General features: G+C 40.2%; 1 protein-coding gene across 1 annotated transcript in view; it reads right to left on the bottom strand.

The window, feature by feature from the left end:
* CREB5 (cAMP responsive element binding protein 5) overlaps nucleotides 1–16,365 on the bottom strand; it is a 467,421-nt gene that overhangs the window by 442,551 nt on the left and 8,505 nt on the right. The window lies entirely within an intron of this gene.

The raw sequence follows: 16,365 nt of genomic DNA, 5'->3' as shown, positions 1-16,365 counted from the left end.
TGAAGGGGAAAACAAGTTGACATAGCTTAAAAATTAACAGTCTCAAATATTTATCTATTTTATTATTCAGTTACAATAAGTCACAGGGATACAAAATTTTATAATTCTTTTGACATTCTCTCTTCTTGGAACTCCTATATTTCTAAATATTTTCAACAAACGGAAATTTCTATATTTTAAAGAATTCACCTAGCAGGGGTTGAAGGAAACATTATAAGGAACCTGAGGGGATAATGGGCAAGAAAAAAAAAAACCCAAGCCTGTTGCCATCAAGTCGATTCTGACTCATAGCAACCCTACAGGACAGAGCAGAACTGCCCCATAGGGTTTCCAAGAAGCTGCTGGTGGATTCCAACTGTCGACCTTTCGGTTAGCAGCCGAACTCTTAACCACTGCGCCACCAGGGCTCCACCAGGTAAAAGAGTCCGCAAGTAACTAGATTTCAGTGTTGGATTTTGGCATTCAATTAAAATTCTACAAAAGGAATGAAGAAATTAATGATTTAATAGTTATCATAATTAGTAATTATATTTTCAGAGTCTACGAATAATTAATTAGAGCATACCTTTGAGGTATTATTATCTCCATTATAAAATGAGACCGTGGAGATGGAGCTGAGATGAATGAGTTGCCTCTGGCCACAGGCAGAAGGAAGGGATGGCAGATACCTGGAATTCCTGCGCCCCACCGCACTAAGCATGATCTCTCTGAGCCAGCGTCTCGGAAAATTCATTCTCTAAATGGCATAAACAAGAAGCTGTTCCTTTTCTCTCCTCAACTATTCCCCTCAACTTGTGTTTCTGACCTTCTTCAGTTCTCATATGAGATCTTTTTTAGACTGTGGTTTCCTTGGCAGGCTGCCACCTAAATGTGTCATGGAGTAAGAAGTGTGATAAGCAGAAGTCTGAATCTTTTAAAATTGGTATTATAATAGAAGGAAGAGGGAAACAGAAAAATGTAAGGATGATTAGAGTAACTGAACTTGCAACAAGCAGAAGTGGCATTGTTCTAACAGTAAACTATGTTTACATATTTACAGACTCACATTATATTAGAATTTGGGGGGCAGTGGTAGAATTCTCACCTTCCACACGGGAGACTCAGGTTCAATTCCCAGCTAATTCACCTCATACCCAGCCACCACCTGTCTGTCAGTGCAGGCTTGTATGTTGCTATGATGTTGAACAGATTTCAGCAGAGCTTCCAGACTTAGAAGGACTAGGAAAAAAGGCCTGGCGATCTACTTCTGAAAATCAGCCAATCAGAGCCTTAATGGATCACAATCATTGGGATAGTCCAGGACCTGGCAGGATTTTGTCCCACTGTGCATGGTGTCACTATGAGTCAGGGGCAGACCCCATGGCAGCTAACAACAACAAATCAGGAATTATGAGCCACAAGAAGAAAACCCTTTTATAGTAAAAGTATATGGCTATATTTGAGCTTCTCAATTTTGAAGATGAAGGATGCATATCCTTCCCATATTCAAAAAATGTAAATTTCAAAAAGCAAAACCTTAACACTCTGAAAGAAAAATGGCCTACGGGCAGGGACAGACACTAACAGACAATTCACAAATCGCCCGTAAATAAATGGAAGTAATGTTCAACCTCCCTTTTAATCAAATAAAAGCATATTAAAACAATTTTTCACCTAATAAGTTGGCAAATATTTCTTTTTTCATGACAGTACTCAAATCCTATCAGGGGTCAGGTGCATCAGGCACTCTGCAGAGCCTCGATGATGAGGAGGCAGTTGGTACAAGCTGTCTTAAGAAGCCCTGGTGGTGCAGTGCTTAAGAGCTCAGCTGCTAACCAAAAGGTCTGCGGTTTGAATCCACCAGCCGCTCCTTGGAAACCCTATGGGGCAGTCCTAATCCGTCTTATAGGGTCAATTATGAGTCAGAATCAACTGATGGCAACAAGTTTTGTTTGGTTTTGTCTCAAAAGCAAGTTAGCAACCTGTATCAAAATCTACTTGTAGGTCTATTTCCTCTGGAAAAACATGAGATATAGACCAAATATTATATGCAAGAATGTTCATCACAATATTATTTGTTACCAGGGAAAAATTAAAACTAGACTGTTGTTGGTAAGTGCCATCAAGTCAATTCTGACCCATAGCAACCCCATGTAACAGAGCAGGACTTCCCCATAGGGTGTTCTCGGCTGGAATCTGTAAGAAAGCAGATTGTCAGGTCTTTCTCCAGTGAAGCCACTGAGTGGGTTTGAACCACCAACCTTTCAGTTAGCAGCTGAGGGCTTAACCATTGCACTGCCAGGGCTCTTAAAAAAATACTTAAATAGACAAAATGACATAATGACCTTGGGGAAATGTTTACAAAATAATTTTAAGTGGGAAAAAAGATCCAAAGCAAAACTGCAAATACTCTGTGAAATATAGCTAGATGATATGGATGGATAAAGACACATGAAGAATACATCAAAATCACCAACAGGGATAAAATTTGGTGAGAGTTTTCTTCCTTATTATTTTTCTGTATGTTCTGTAATAAATTTATTTTAATCATAAAATAGTAAACTTATCATAAAATTTTAAGAAGAGGGAAGTAAGGGAATCCCTGAACTTGAGATATAATTACCTTTCTTTCACCATTTTTGTTCAAGCCACCTAAAATCCATCTTGACTCAGAAAGGAACACACCCAGTAAATAGATTTTAGCCATTAGGATTGCTTAATTTCCAGTGTTAAAATCTTGGCGGCCTTATTCTTAGGAAATACACACTGAAATTTAAGGAGGAAAGAGTCATCACGCAAGTTACTGTCAAATAAAAAATAATAATATGAATATCTATATATGTGTATGTGTGTGTAGCTAGATGAAGGAAAGAAAAAAGGAAAAGAGGACAATAAAAAGAAGGAAGGAAGGAGGGAATGAGGGAGAAAAGAAAGAAGGGAAAATACGATAAAGCAAATATGGTAAAATTTTAACAATTGGGGAAGCTGGGTGAAGGGTATATGGAAGTCTTTGCATGATTCTTTCAACATTTCTGTAAGTTTGAAATGATTTCAAAATTTAAAAAAACACAAAAATAAATTTAAAAAAAAATTTTGGAATTTTTTCCTAGTTTCTGTTTCAGGAAAAATAGATGCCCTGTTATTTCTCTTCAGGATATTTTTCTTACAAGGTCAGCTTCAGGGGACATTTGGAGGAAGGAGAAGTTACAGGAACCAGAAATTTAAATGGTGCACTTTCATTTTAAAATCACAAGTGACCACCGTCAAGATACCCACGTGCCTCCTGGCTAACAAGAGAGCCCTGGGATGGCATGCAGCCATGGCCATAAATGACAACAGAAAAAATTATTGCTGCTTACTGGAGAAAATATGCAAAGAATATGCCAAACGATTCCTACACTGGGGGTTTTTCTGAATGAATTTCTTGTAAGTCCTGTCATATGAAACGAATACAACACTAGGAAGCCCTATGACACAAGGGCCTCCTTCCAAATGTATCCAATGTATCCACCACACGGGCTGTCCCACTGGCTGGTCAGAAACACAACTTTCACCTCTGTGTAAAACACATCCCATAACTGTAACATCCTATTAAAAAGTCTCAGTGCTTGTTTTATCTTTGCTCAAGCATGGCTTTGAGTTGATAGATTTCAGAATCTTTTTTGCAAAAACAGCTTGATGCAATAGCTAACACAATCAGAATCATCAGCAAAATTCATAGCTCTTTGCAACCCCCTTCCAAACCCTGCAATACCTTCGCCTTGTCTTTACAATAAAATCTAAACACCTAACCAATAGACTAAGCTTCACGTGGTCAGGCGTTTGCCCAGGTCTCCAACATCATCCCATAGCATTTGCCTCTTTGCCCCCTACACTCTAGCCACACTGGACTTTTTTTCTTTTTCTACATCGTGGCAAGAGTCCTCGGATGGTGCGAACAGTTAATGCACTTGGCTGGTAACAAAAATGTTGGAGGTTCAAGTCCACCCAGAGGCACCCTGAAAGAAAGACCTGGCTATCTACTTCCAGAAAATCAGCCATTGAAAATCCTATGGAGTTCAGTTCTACTCTGATACAGATGGGGTAACCATGAGTTGCAATTGACTTGAAGGCAACTGGTTTAAACCACGGCAAGCTCATTCCCATAGCACTGGGTCTCCTCTAGGCCCGGAATGCTCTTCCCCTTAATTTTCAATTGATTGAGTTTAACTAACTTTGCTTTCAGGTATGAGTCAAAAGTAAGGTAATCAAGTGAATGAATGAGGTATCAATTCCATGAACTGGCAAGTTAAAATTATCATAATTTTCAATTTTGCTACCCTCACTTAGGAAACACTGACCTTTGTTTACCTCCAATATTGTAAAAACCCAAAAGAAAAGCCCTTTGCTGTCGAGTCAATTCTGACTCATAGCGACCCCATAGGAGAGATTCCAACTGCTGACCCACTGTGTCACCAGGGCTCCAATATTGTAAAAGTACCTTTCAGATGGCTTCCTCCAAAACAGAGAGGTTGTAGGTTTCCAAGCATGAGCCAATGCCAAAAGCAAAAGAATGAATCAGGATTCTTTACAAGTTACAACTCAAAATCTAGAGAGCTCTAATACCAACTTGTCTTAGGGGAATGATGGCTTTTACTTAATTTCTTTCTTTCATTTCAAATACTGTAACATTATTAATGTCGTAACTACAGCATTAACTCATAGTATTGTTTACAAGTAACGCTGTGGCAGGCAGTCTCTGAGGTGGCCCGGAATGACCCCCCTCCCCCACCTTCTAGTATTCACTTGTGTAATCCCTCCCCTTGAGTATGGGCTGGACCTAGTGACTTGCTTCTAATGAATGTTGTTATTGGCTGCTGTCCAGTCAGCCCCTGACTCATGGTGACCTCATGTGTTACAGAGTAGAACTGCTCCATAGGGTCTTCTTGACTGTAATCTTTACAGAAGCTGATCACCAGGACTTTTCTTCTGTGGAGCCACTAGGTGGGTTCGAACCTCCAACCTTTGGGTTAGCATATGATCAAACCGCCTAAGCTACCCAGGCTCCTTTTCTAATGAATGGAATATGGCAAATGTGATAAGATGTCACTTCTGAAATTAGGTCATGAGAAAAGACCGTGACTTCCAGCTCTCACTTTTTCCCTCTCGGAGTCCTTGCTCACTCTTAGGGAAGTCAGCTGCCATGCTGTGAGCTGCCCTATGTAGAGGCCTCAATGTCAAAAAATTACAGTCTCCAGTCAACAGCCAGCCAGGACCTGAAGCCTGCCAATGGTCTCCTAAGTAAGTGTGGATCTTCTAAAGCTGACCAACAGCCGTGTGAGAGAGCTTGGATGTAGATCCTCCCTAGTCCAGGCTTCCCATGACTGAAGTCCTGGACAACATCTTGATCATGATCTTGCGAAAGACCCTGTGCTGGAGGACCCCGATAAGCTACACTCAGATTCCTGACCCACAGAAACTCTGAGATAATCAACATATACTGTCGGGGTAATTTGTTACACAGCAATAGATAACTAATACAATTATTTACATCTCAAACTACATACACGATACTCTTTTATTTATTTTTAATATTTTATTTTGTTTTAGGTGAAAGTTTACACTGTAAATTAGGTTCCCATTTAACAATATTTATAGAAATTGTTCCATGACACTGGTTACATTTTTCACAACGTGTCAACATTCTCATTATTTCCATTCTGTTTGTTCTGTTTCTGTTACTCTAGCTTCCCTGCCCCACCTTAAATTCCCATCTTTGCTTTAGGGTAAATGTTGACTGTTTTTTCTCATACAGTTTATTATTTAAGGGAGCACAGTACTCACGGGTGATATTGTTTATTTTATAAGCCAATCTATTATTTGGATGAAAGGTGACCACCAGGAGTGGCTTCGGTTCCAAGTTCAAAGAGCATGTTAGGGTGATAGGCTTGGGGGTTCCTCTAGTCTCTATCGGTTCAGTAAATCTGTCCTTTTTTTAGAAATTTGAGTTTTGTTCTACATTTTTCTCCCTTTCTATCCAGGGCCTTCTATCATGTCCCTGGTCAGAACAGTCATAGTGGTAGCCGGGCACTATCTTGTCTCAGGGTATGAGGCTGTGGATCATGTGGGCTATTAGTCCTGTGGACTAGTTTCTTCTTTGAGTCTCTGGTTTCCTTCATTCTCTTTTGTTCCACACAAGTAGAGACCAATAGTTGTATCTTAGATGGCCGTTCTCAAGCTTTTAAGACCCCAGATGGTACTCACCAAACTAGGGTGTAGAACATTATCTTTAGGAACTATATTATGCCAACTGACCGAGTTTCCCCATGAGACTATGGACCCAAGACTTCAAACCCAGTAAACCAATCCCGCAAGGTGTTTACATCTAGGAAGTGTCTGTAACTGTGTTCCCTATGTAGTTTATTATATATATGAATATATATGGAGCACACACAAACATGTATAGACATATGCCTACAGAAACACCTATACATTCACACTCGTATACTCACATGTGCCTTCCTATACACTGACATGCATACATATCTACCTATGTAGCCGCATACATATTTTTTGGTTGTTATTACTGTTGTTGCAAAATTGTATGTTATAGCATTTACTGAAATTGTTCCTTATTCTTGTGTACTTCTTAGTGTCTTCATTTACCTTGAACAAGTTCTGCAGACTTCACTCATATTGGGTATTGCCTTTCCCATCACCAAAAACAACAAGTGCCTGCTATCTAGAAAGTGATTCCCCCTCCTTCCCCCTCCCATCCCTGCGAACCATCAAAGAACTTTGCTTTCTGTGCCCATACCTATTCTTGACTTTTTATAAAATTGAGACCATACAATACTTATCCTTTTGTGATTGACTTATTTCACTCAGCATAATGTCCTCCAAAGTCATCCGTGTTATGTTTTGCTGACTTATCATTATTCTTTACAGTTGTGTAGTATTCCATTGTATGTATGTATTACAATTTGTTTATCCATACATCTGTTGACGGGTGCTTAGGTTATTTCCATCTTTTTGCTATTGCAAATAATGCTGTAGTGAACATAGGTGTGTCTATGTCTAGTCATGTCACTCCTCTTATATATCTAGGATATAAATCTAGGAGTGTGGTTGCTAGAAGATAAGGTATTTCTATTTTTGGCTTTCTGAGGAAGTGCCATACCATTTTCCATACTGGTTATACCATTTTAGAATCCCACCAGCAGTGTATAAAAGTTATAATCTCCCCAATTTTGCAGGGGTGAGATGGAATCTCATTATGGTTTTGATTTGCATCTCTCTAATGGTTAATGATCATGAGCATCTTTTCCTATGTTTGTTAGCCACCTGAATGTCCTCTTTGGTTCATGTCTTCTGCCCATTTTTTGATTGAATTGTCTTTTTGTTGTTGAGTTGTTGAAGTTGTTGAATTTTTCTATATATTTTAGAGATTAGACCCTTATCAGATGTGTCATTGCCAAAATTTTTTTCCCAATCTGTAGGTTCTCTTTTTACTATTTTGACAAATTCTTTTGATGAGCGTAAGTATTTAATTTTTAGGAGGTCCCAGTTATCTAATTTATCTTCTGTTGTTTGTGCATTTGTAGTTGTGTTTGATAGTGTATTTATGTCAAAAATTAGTTCCCCTAGTTTTGTCCCTATGTTATCGTCCAGAAACTTTATAGTTTTAGCTTTAATATTTAGGTCTTTGATCCATCTTGAGTTAGTTTTTGTGTATGATATGAGGTATGGATCCTGTTTTATTCTTCTGCAAGTGGATAACCAGTTTTGTCGGCACCCATTAGAGGCAGTTTCTTCCCCCTACCTAATGGAATTTGACCCTTTGTTGAAGATCAGCTGCCCATAGCAAAAAACAAACAAACAAACTCGTTGCCTTCAAGTCAATTCCAACTCATAGCAACCCTATAGGTCAGAGTAGAACTGTCCCATAGGGTTTCCAAGGAGTGACTGGTGAATACGAACTGTCGACCTTCTGGTTAGCAGCCGAGCTCTTAACCACTGTGCCATCAGAGCTCCATCTGCCCATAGGCGGATGGATTTACTTCTGGGTTCTCCAGTCTATTCCACTGATCTATGTGCCTGTCACTGAACCAGTACCAGGCTGTTGTGATTACTATGGCTGTGTAGCAAGTTTTGAGGTCGGGAAGTGTGAGTCCTCCTACTTTGTTCTTCTTCAATATTTCATTGGATATTCAGGGTTTCTTTCCTTTCTGTATAAAGTTGGTGATGATTTGTTTTTCCATTCATTAAGGAAGGATGTTTGGGATCTGGATCAGGATCGCATCATATCTATATAACCTTTTGGGTAATATTGACGTTTTCACAATGTTAAGTCTTCCAATCCATGAGCATGGAATGTTTTTCCATTTATGTAGATCTCTTAGTTTCTTGCAGTAGTGTTTTATCATTTTCCTTGTACAAGTCTTGTAGATCCCTGGTTAGGTTTATTCCTACGTATTTTATCCTTTGGGAGGGGCTATTATAAATGGTATTGTTTTCTTGATTTCCTTTTTGGAGGTTTCCTTATTAGTTAGAAGAACCCAACTGATTTTTGTGTGTTGATCTTGTACCCTGCCACTTTCCTGAATCCTTTAGATCCAGTAGCTTTCTTGTGGAATTTCTGGGATTTTCTATGTATAGGATCATGTCATCTAAGAACAGGGAGAGTTTTACTTCTTCCTTCCAATTTGGGTAACTTTTATCTCCCTTTCTTGCCTTATTGTTCTAGCTAGTACCTCAGTACATTATTGAATAGGAGTAATGATAGTGGGCATCTGTGTCTCATTCCCGTTCTCAAGAGGAAGGCTGTCAGTCTTTCTCCATTGAGAATAATGTTGGCTGTTGGTTTTGCATTTCAAACCAAGCCCGTTACCATCAGATTGATCCTGTCTCATAGCAACCCTGTAGGACAGAGTAGAACTGCCCCACAGGGTTTCCACAGAGCGGCTGGTGGATTCAAACTGCCAACATTTTTGTTAGCAGCCGTAGCTCTTAACCACTGTATTTGCATATATGCCCTTAATTATGTTGAGGAATTTCCCTTCTATTCCTATTTTGCTGAGAGTTTTTAGAAGACAAGGGTGTTGGATTTTATCAAATGCTTTTTCTGCATCAACTGAGGTGATCATGTGATTCTCTTCTTTTTTTTTTTTAATTTGTGTGGTGAATTACATTGACTGATTTTCTAATATTGAACCACTCTCGCATCCTTGGTATGAATCTCACCTGATCATGATGTATTTTTTTTTTTTGATATGCTGTTGAATTCTGTTGGCTAGAATTTTGTTGAGAATTTTTGCATCTACATTCATGAGGGATATTGGTCTATAATTTTCCTTGTCTGTGATGTTTTTACCTGGCTTTTAGTAACAGAGTGATGCCGACTTCCTAGAATGAGTTCAGGCGTATTCCTGCCTTTTCTATGTTTTGGAAAAGTTTGAGTAGAATTTTTGTCAACTCTTCTCGGAATATTTGGGAGAATTCCCCAGTGTAGCCGTCTGAGCCAGGGCTTTTGTTGTTGTTGGGAGTTTTTTTATGACATCTTCTCTTGTTATAGGTCTGTTTAGGTGTTCGACTTCTATTTGAGTTAGTTTAGGTAGGTAGTGTGTTTCTAGAAATTTGTCTATTTCTTCTAGGTTTTGAAATTTGTTGGGGTACAATTTTTCATAGTATTCTGTTATAATTCACTTTATCTCAGTTAGATCTTTTGTAATGATTCCAGTTTCATCTATTATCTCAGTTATTTGCTTTTTCTCACTTTTTTCCTTTGTCAAATTGCCCAGTGGTTTGTCAATTTTTTTGAGCCCCTCAAAGAACCAGCTTCTAGTCTGGTTGAGTAGACTGCCACATCTTTCTTCCACGGAGGATCAAACGGCCAACCTTTCGGTTAGCAGCCAAGTGCTTTAACCACTACACCACCAGGGCTTAGAAAGCCCTTTGGGACAGTTCTACTCTGTCACATGGGGTTGCTATGAGTCAAAATTGACTCAACAGCACCTAATAAAAACAACAACAATAATGAATGGCAATTTTAGCTCCCTAAATTATAAGGGTAAATTCATAGGTTATATGAGGATGAGAGATATTTGGAACTAGAATAATTAATCATGATTTATTCCCAAAGTGAATGATAGCTATATTTGGTACATCAATCATAATAGCCACTCATAATTTATACAGCATTTTAAAACCTATCTGGTATTTTCACATTCATGGCAGTTTACTCCTGATGAAAAGGCAATAAAGTAGCTTTTATTATTATCTCCATTTTACGGATGAGAAAACTGAGATTCAATATATTTCATAAGTTCAGGAAGGCAAGGACTTACTCCATCTTTTTCACTACTGCTCCCTAATGCTTAGGTCCTTGTCAAGCACTGTAAATGCTCAATGCATATTTGTTGAGTGGATGTCTCCCACAACAATGTTATCTATGAAGATACTGCCTTTTTCATAAAGTTCCCCAAATTGACATATATTTGTATATCAATCAACCTCTCTCCACATGTGTGTCTGTGTGTGTGTGTGTGTGTGTGTCTGTACTGAGTCTGTGGTGCAAATGGTTAATGCACTTGGCTGCTCAAGTAAAGGTTGGAGGTTCAAGTCCACTCAGAAGCACCTCAGAAGAAAAGCTTGGCAATCTTCCTCTGAAAAATTAGCCATTGAAAACCCTACAGAGCACAGTTCTACTCTGACACACGTTGGGTTGCCATGAGTTGGAATCAAGTCAATGACAACCGGTTACTAGTTCTGGTATGTATATACACACAAATGTGTATTCACTGAACCAGAATATGTGTTTCCCAAGCAACACGGGCACCTCTGAAAACTCACTCTCGCTTTCACTCTAGCTTTAAAGACAGCAAAGAAGCCATTTCCTAATTTAATCCTATGTTTTCATACAGTTCCACACTGCCAAACACAGAGACCTAGAGCTCTTTTGTGAGTTAACAAACCTTTCTCAGTAAATCAAATCTCTTTCCTTGCATATCATTTCCTAAAATCTGCCAGGATAAATCTGGAGACAAAGGCCCTTCTAAGAGCCACAAAGGGTTATCTGCAGGCTCAGGGCCAGGAGTCCCACACAACGCTCCACCCCTCCCCTGCAACGCCTGACCTCTCTCACCTTGATAAACATGGCCAGAAGTAAGTAATAGGTCTTGTCAAAGGGCACGCTATAAACCAGCCTCAGGGGATGTTAAATAGAGTTGTCCAGGGAAATGCAACAAAGTCACTGATAAGGAAACAGGAGGTGGAGGGATTATGATTAGGAAGTTTACATAAGCCTTAAATTTCTTTTCTTTTCAGGGTTTCATGGTCAAAGTATCCTTCAACCTTCAACCACAATCCAGTTCCTCCTCACATATTCTCTAATAAACAAGTGTTTGTTCACAAAAGGCAGGTGGACCCATTAAATAAGCAATTAGTCTACTTTTTAAGAAGATAAGAAAATCATTAGGTATGATTACTCTAAGGGGTCCTGGTGGAGCAAACGGTTAAGTGCTCAGCTACTAATCAAAAGGTTGCCAGTTCAAACCCACCCAGTAGCTCTGAGGGAGAAAGACCTGTTGATCTGCTCCCATAGACTAGAATCAAGAAAACTCTATGAGGCAGTTCTACTGTGTCACATGGAGTCGCTATGAGTCGGAATTGATTCGAGGGTACCCAACAACAACATGATTACTCTGGACTTATATGGTTCTAAGTAGAGGCAATGCAAAATACCATGTGTAAAGCAATCAGTTAATAACAGTCATCCCTTCAGTCGGCAAATATTGCAGTGTCTGCCACGTGCCAGCACTAGGTGCTGGGAATATGGTGACAAACAAAACTTGCATGATCCCTGACCTCTCGGAATTTAGATTCTAGTGGGACTGGCGGATTTTAATTTTTAAAAAAATTGTTAAATTAAAAAGCACACAAAAAAATATAAATTTGAAATTTTGATAAATACTATGAAAGAAAAGCTCAGGGTAGTGGGAGTAGATAACAGGGAGACCTAATTTAGATTGAGGGACTAATGATGTTAAGCATCATTTCATGTGCTTATTGGCTATTTGTATATTTTCTTTGGAGAAACACCTATTCAAATTCTTTGACCATTTTCTAATTGGGTTGTTTGTCTTTTTATTATGATGTGTTTTTAAAATGCAGAATTCTGTCTCCGGTGCTTTCCCTGTGCAAAATCAAAGCCACAGGGAGGCATGAATTGCCCATTAACAACTAGAAAGTCAGAAAATATTTTGCTGCATTGAAACATATATGCTCAGCCTGGGGTGTGTGTGTGTGTGTGTGTGTGTGCGTGTGTGTGTGTGTGTGTGTGTGTGTGTGTGTGTGTGGGAGCTGGCGGCTTTTGTCCTCGTCAGTAAATATTAGCACATCAAAACAAAGATTGTTAAGCCTGGGAGGGCGATAAACTATAGTTGTATTTAGTCCTTTGTTCTCTAGGCCAAGTTGGTTGTTGCCCTTTGGGTGTTGCTTTTTTACAAACTCTGGAGATAAATTCAAGGCCAAACCCAGGACAATGCCCACATTAGCAAATTCATTCATCAGTGTAACCGGCATGCTTCTACTTTAACGTATAACCTTATGGTTGAATCTGTGTGTTGCTGGTTTATGTCCACGCCTGTTAATAGGTGGATCCTCAACCCTCAAGACTTGTTCTTTGTTTTTCTGGGAGCCCATTAGAGATTTATTTTTAACATGTGCCAAAAAATGTCCAGCTGTGATCCGCATCACACCCGATCTGCCACCTCCCACAGGGCCCCACTACTGCTTGCCAGGGTGCTGCCTTCTCCATGGTGGCACCTACCTCTGCACCACTAGGCACCACTGTAGGCACCACTCTCCATGCACTGGGTCCCCCCTACCCCAGGGGCCAGAGCTGCACCCTGTCCTGTGGCTGCCTTGGGGGAGTGCCGCTCTCCCTGCAGGGGGCTACTCGCTGATAAACCAAAACCCCATTGCCGTCAAGTGGATTATGACTCACAGCGACCTTATAGGATACAGAAGACTGCCCCATAGGGTTTCCAAGCAGTGGCTGGTGGATTCCAACTGCCAACCTTTTGGTTAGCAGTGGTAGCTCTTAACCACTGTGTCACCAGGGCTCCTACTCGCTAATACCCATTAAAAACCAAACCCACTGCCTTCGAGTTGATTCTGACTCTTAGCTACCCTATAGGACAGAGTAGAACCGCCTCATAGGGTTTCCAAGGAGCGACTGGTGGATTCAAACTGCCAACCATCCTTTTGGTTAGCAGCCTGAGCTCTAAACCACTGCATCACAAAGGCTCCTACTCACTGATAGAGGTTATCAAAACTGTACTGCCTCACAACCCAATGTCTGTATCACAGTTTTTAGTGAGAGTTGCTCTTTGAGTTTTTCTTCACAGTCATTTTCTGTTCCCTCGAGGACTTAGACACAAGCCCGTGGGGCACTGGACTAGAATCCCTCCACTACTTCCACCACCACAAAGGATGACCCCAGCTTCATTACTGGGTCAAGTTTGTCCTGCCTGGCTCCTCTTTTCCTTGGAATGAAGTAGCTCCTCTCCCTTTCCCTCATCTTCCAGTTAATCAATCCTCTAGTCATATTGATCCTACCTCTTAAAAGGCTTTTGAATTTGACACTACCTTAATCCAAGCCACTATCACTTCTTGCCCAGAAAACAAGAGCTCTCTGACTGTAGACTCGCACTCCCTGTCACCCTCCTCCCACAAGACTTTATTGCAATGACTTATTTGGTGTCTCCCCTCCTCGTAAGCTCTATGAGGAAAGAGACTATGCCAGTTTTTAATCACCTATCCCCTAGTACCTGGCATCTGGCACATAATAGATGCTTGGCAAGTATTTGGTAAAGGAAGGAAGGGAGAAAAGAAAAGAAGAAGGAAGAGTACTTCCTTCTTGTCCTTCAGTACTTCATACAAACATTTCAGTAGGTAACACACATACACACATACAAGCCCATCACACAGATGAACTTAGACTCAAGCAAGGCTCCTGATACTTTTGTTTGGAAGGAGAGCATCTTGGTTTATGTACGGTTGCTACTCCTTCTTAGTGACGAAAAGCACAAAAGCACACTTGATTTCATAAGGGTGGTATAGCTAGCATGGAGGCCGGGAAGAAGGACAAAGAGAAGGAGGAAAAGGAAGGAGGGCAGCAGGGAAAGATACCTGAATTCTAGTTCTAAATCTGGCACTTACTTTTTCCCTCCTCCACCAAATGGGAATGATTTTACCATTCTGAATATTTCACAGTATTGTTACAGCACCAAATAAGAAATTACTTACATGAAATTACTTTGAAACCCCTAAAAATGTAAGGTGTTATTAACCAGTTGTTGTCTAGGCATAGGCTCTTAAGCAAACAGGCAATTACCTTCCTCAAAAACCACCAATGACAACCCAATCCATGTTAATCATCCTTCTGATTATATACATTAGGGTAAGTTCTTTAACTCAAGTTACTTTTTTAGCGCAATACATGTAATGGATTCACAAACATATATAGGTTGAGCCGCTGGAAACTGCTCATATTTACCCAGGGCAATTTCAGGGCTATATGTCCAAGTAACTATAGCATTGGAAAGCTTCTCAAGAATCATCGAACCTGGGGTTTTGCAATATGGAGCCCATGCTTTCTGGGAGTCCGTGAACCTTGTCGTGAACATGCACCCACATGACATTTTTCTGGAAACCTTTTCCCAGCTTTCACTGGATTGTTAAAAAGGTCCATAATCCAAAAAGGCCAGGAGCAACTTAAACAGCTCCCCACCCCTCCTGTTTTCACTGCTTCTAGAAACTTTTCTTATTCTGGATATTCCATGGCCATGTAGGTCACTAACTTCTGAGGCAGTCCATTCCGCGGATGTATAGCTCCTCTGTTTCAAAATTCTTCCCATTTTAGATCCAAAGTAGTAAATGCAGCAACACTACCACCCCCAATCCCTCCCCCAGCTTTCACTGATTTTCCCTGAACACGGATATGAAGTGAGAAAATATGTACTCCCTGTCCACATAATGTTCCTTGATATTATACACAATCCAGAGCCCTTTCCTTTCCAATCCAACTATCTCTAATCTCCTCCACCATTCCACCTATGATCTGCTTCCAGAACTTTTAACTTCTAGATTGTTTCTCTCTAGACAAGTTCTTATTGGTCAGTGTCCCCGTAATGAATAGGTACATATTTTCCCTACATAAACTACAAGGCTATTTTGCGTGACTTTTTTTCATTGATCTCAGTGGAGTATACATATCCCTGCACTGAGAAAGGCATTCAAGTAAATACAAATAGGGATACTCAAATAACAGCAAATGGGTATGTTTTTCCAACTGAATGATCAGCTTTCTATTCACAGGGCCCATCCAGATCCAGGTCAGACTCCAGAAAAAAGCCATTCAGTGCTCTGTGCCTAGCTTCTGGCTTCCTTGGATTCTCCTAAGAGTCCTATCACCTATGCCTGTGGCACCTCTCTGCATTGGTCTGAAGGGCAAAAGTCCTCTTTAGATTATTTTTTCCCCTCCTTTTAAGACACTAAAACTCATGCTACACCAAACTTGGAACAATGGTCTCTGCATTCTCTTTTCCCATCTGGGAAACGGGTACAAGCAAATCTTATCCCCTAAAGCTTTGTAAAGGAGTGTGAGATCTCCAGGAGAAATCTTAAATAAAGGTAAAGCACCCATATAGTTTATTCTTACAGCTTTCCTTTTATAGTTACAGCAGTTTATGTACAAAAGAAAGCACATTTCCTGTAAAGGACAAAAATGAACCTTAGTTTAAAAGGTTAGCCTGTCTGTGTTAAGGAGGTCCCTTCCAAAACCAAAAACCAAACCAGCTGCTGTGGAGTTTATTTCGACTCATGACAACCTCATGTGTATCACAGAGTAGACTTGTGCTCCATCAGGTTTTCATTGGCTGTGACATTTCAGAGTAGATCACCAGGCCTTTCTTCCAAGGCTTTTCTGGATGGAGTCGAACCACCAACCTTTGAATTAGTAGCCTAGTGCTTAACCATTTGTGCCACCCAGGAACACCCCTTCCAAAGGGCACGTTAATCATTATATGCCATTTTTTTCTCCCTGATATTTATAAGCACTTATGAGGCACTTGAAAACAATAACTGTACTTCCCTGCCAGTGCTTCCTCTGTCCAAAGGGCAGACATCGCTGTTTTGTTCTGTTTCAATGGTTTGAATGCTTTGGAGATTCGCATGAGTATTTAGCACAAAGTACAATTTCAAATTACACGCTGCTTCATGTGCCAAAACACTGTGCACCATCATCTCTGATGACGTCAGCACAGCCCTGCACTGAGCATGGCGGCTGTTAGTCATCTGGCTTCGCAAAGCTAGAAGATGAAATTGTAAACAGTGTGTGTTAAC

Source organism: Trichechus manatus, unplaced genomic scaffold (assembly GCF_000243295.1).
Source record: "Trichechus manatus latirostris isolate Lorelei unplaced genomic scaffold, TriManLat1.0 scaffold00050, whole genome shotgun sequence".
In the NCBI taxonomy this organism is placed as follows: Eukaryota; Metazoa; Chordata; class Mammalia; order Sirenia; family Trichechidae; genus Trichechus; species Trichechus manatus.
Note: the sequence above shows the minus strand (reverse complement) of the source record. Positions and strands in the feature narration are given on the sequence as shown.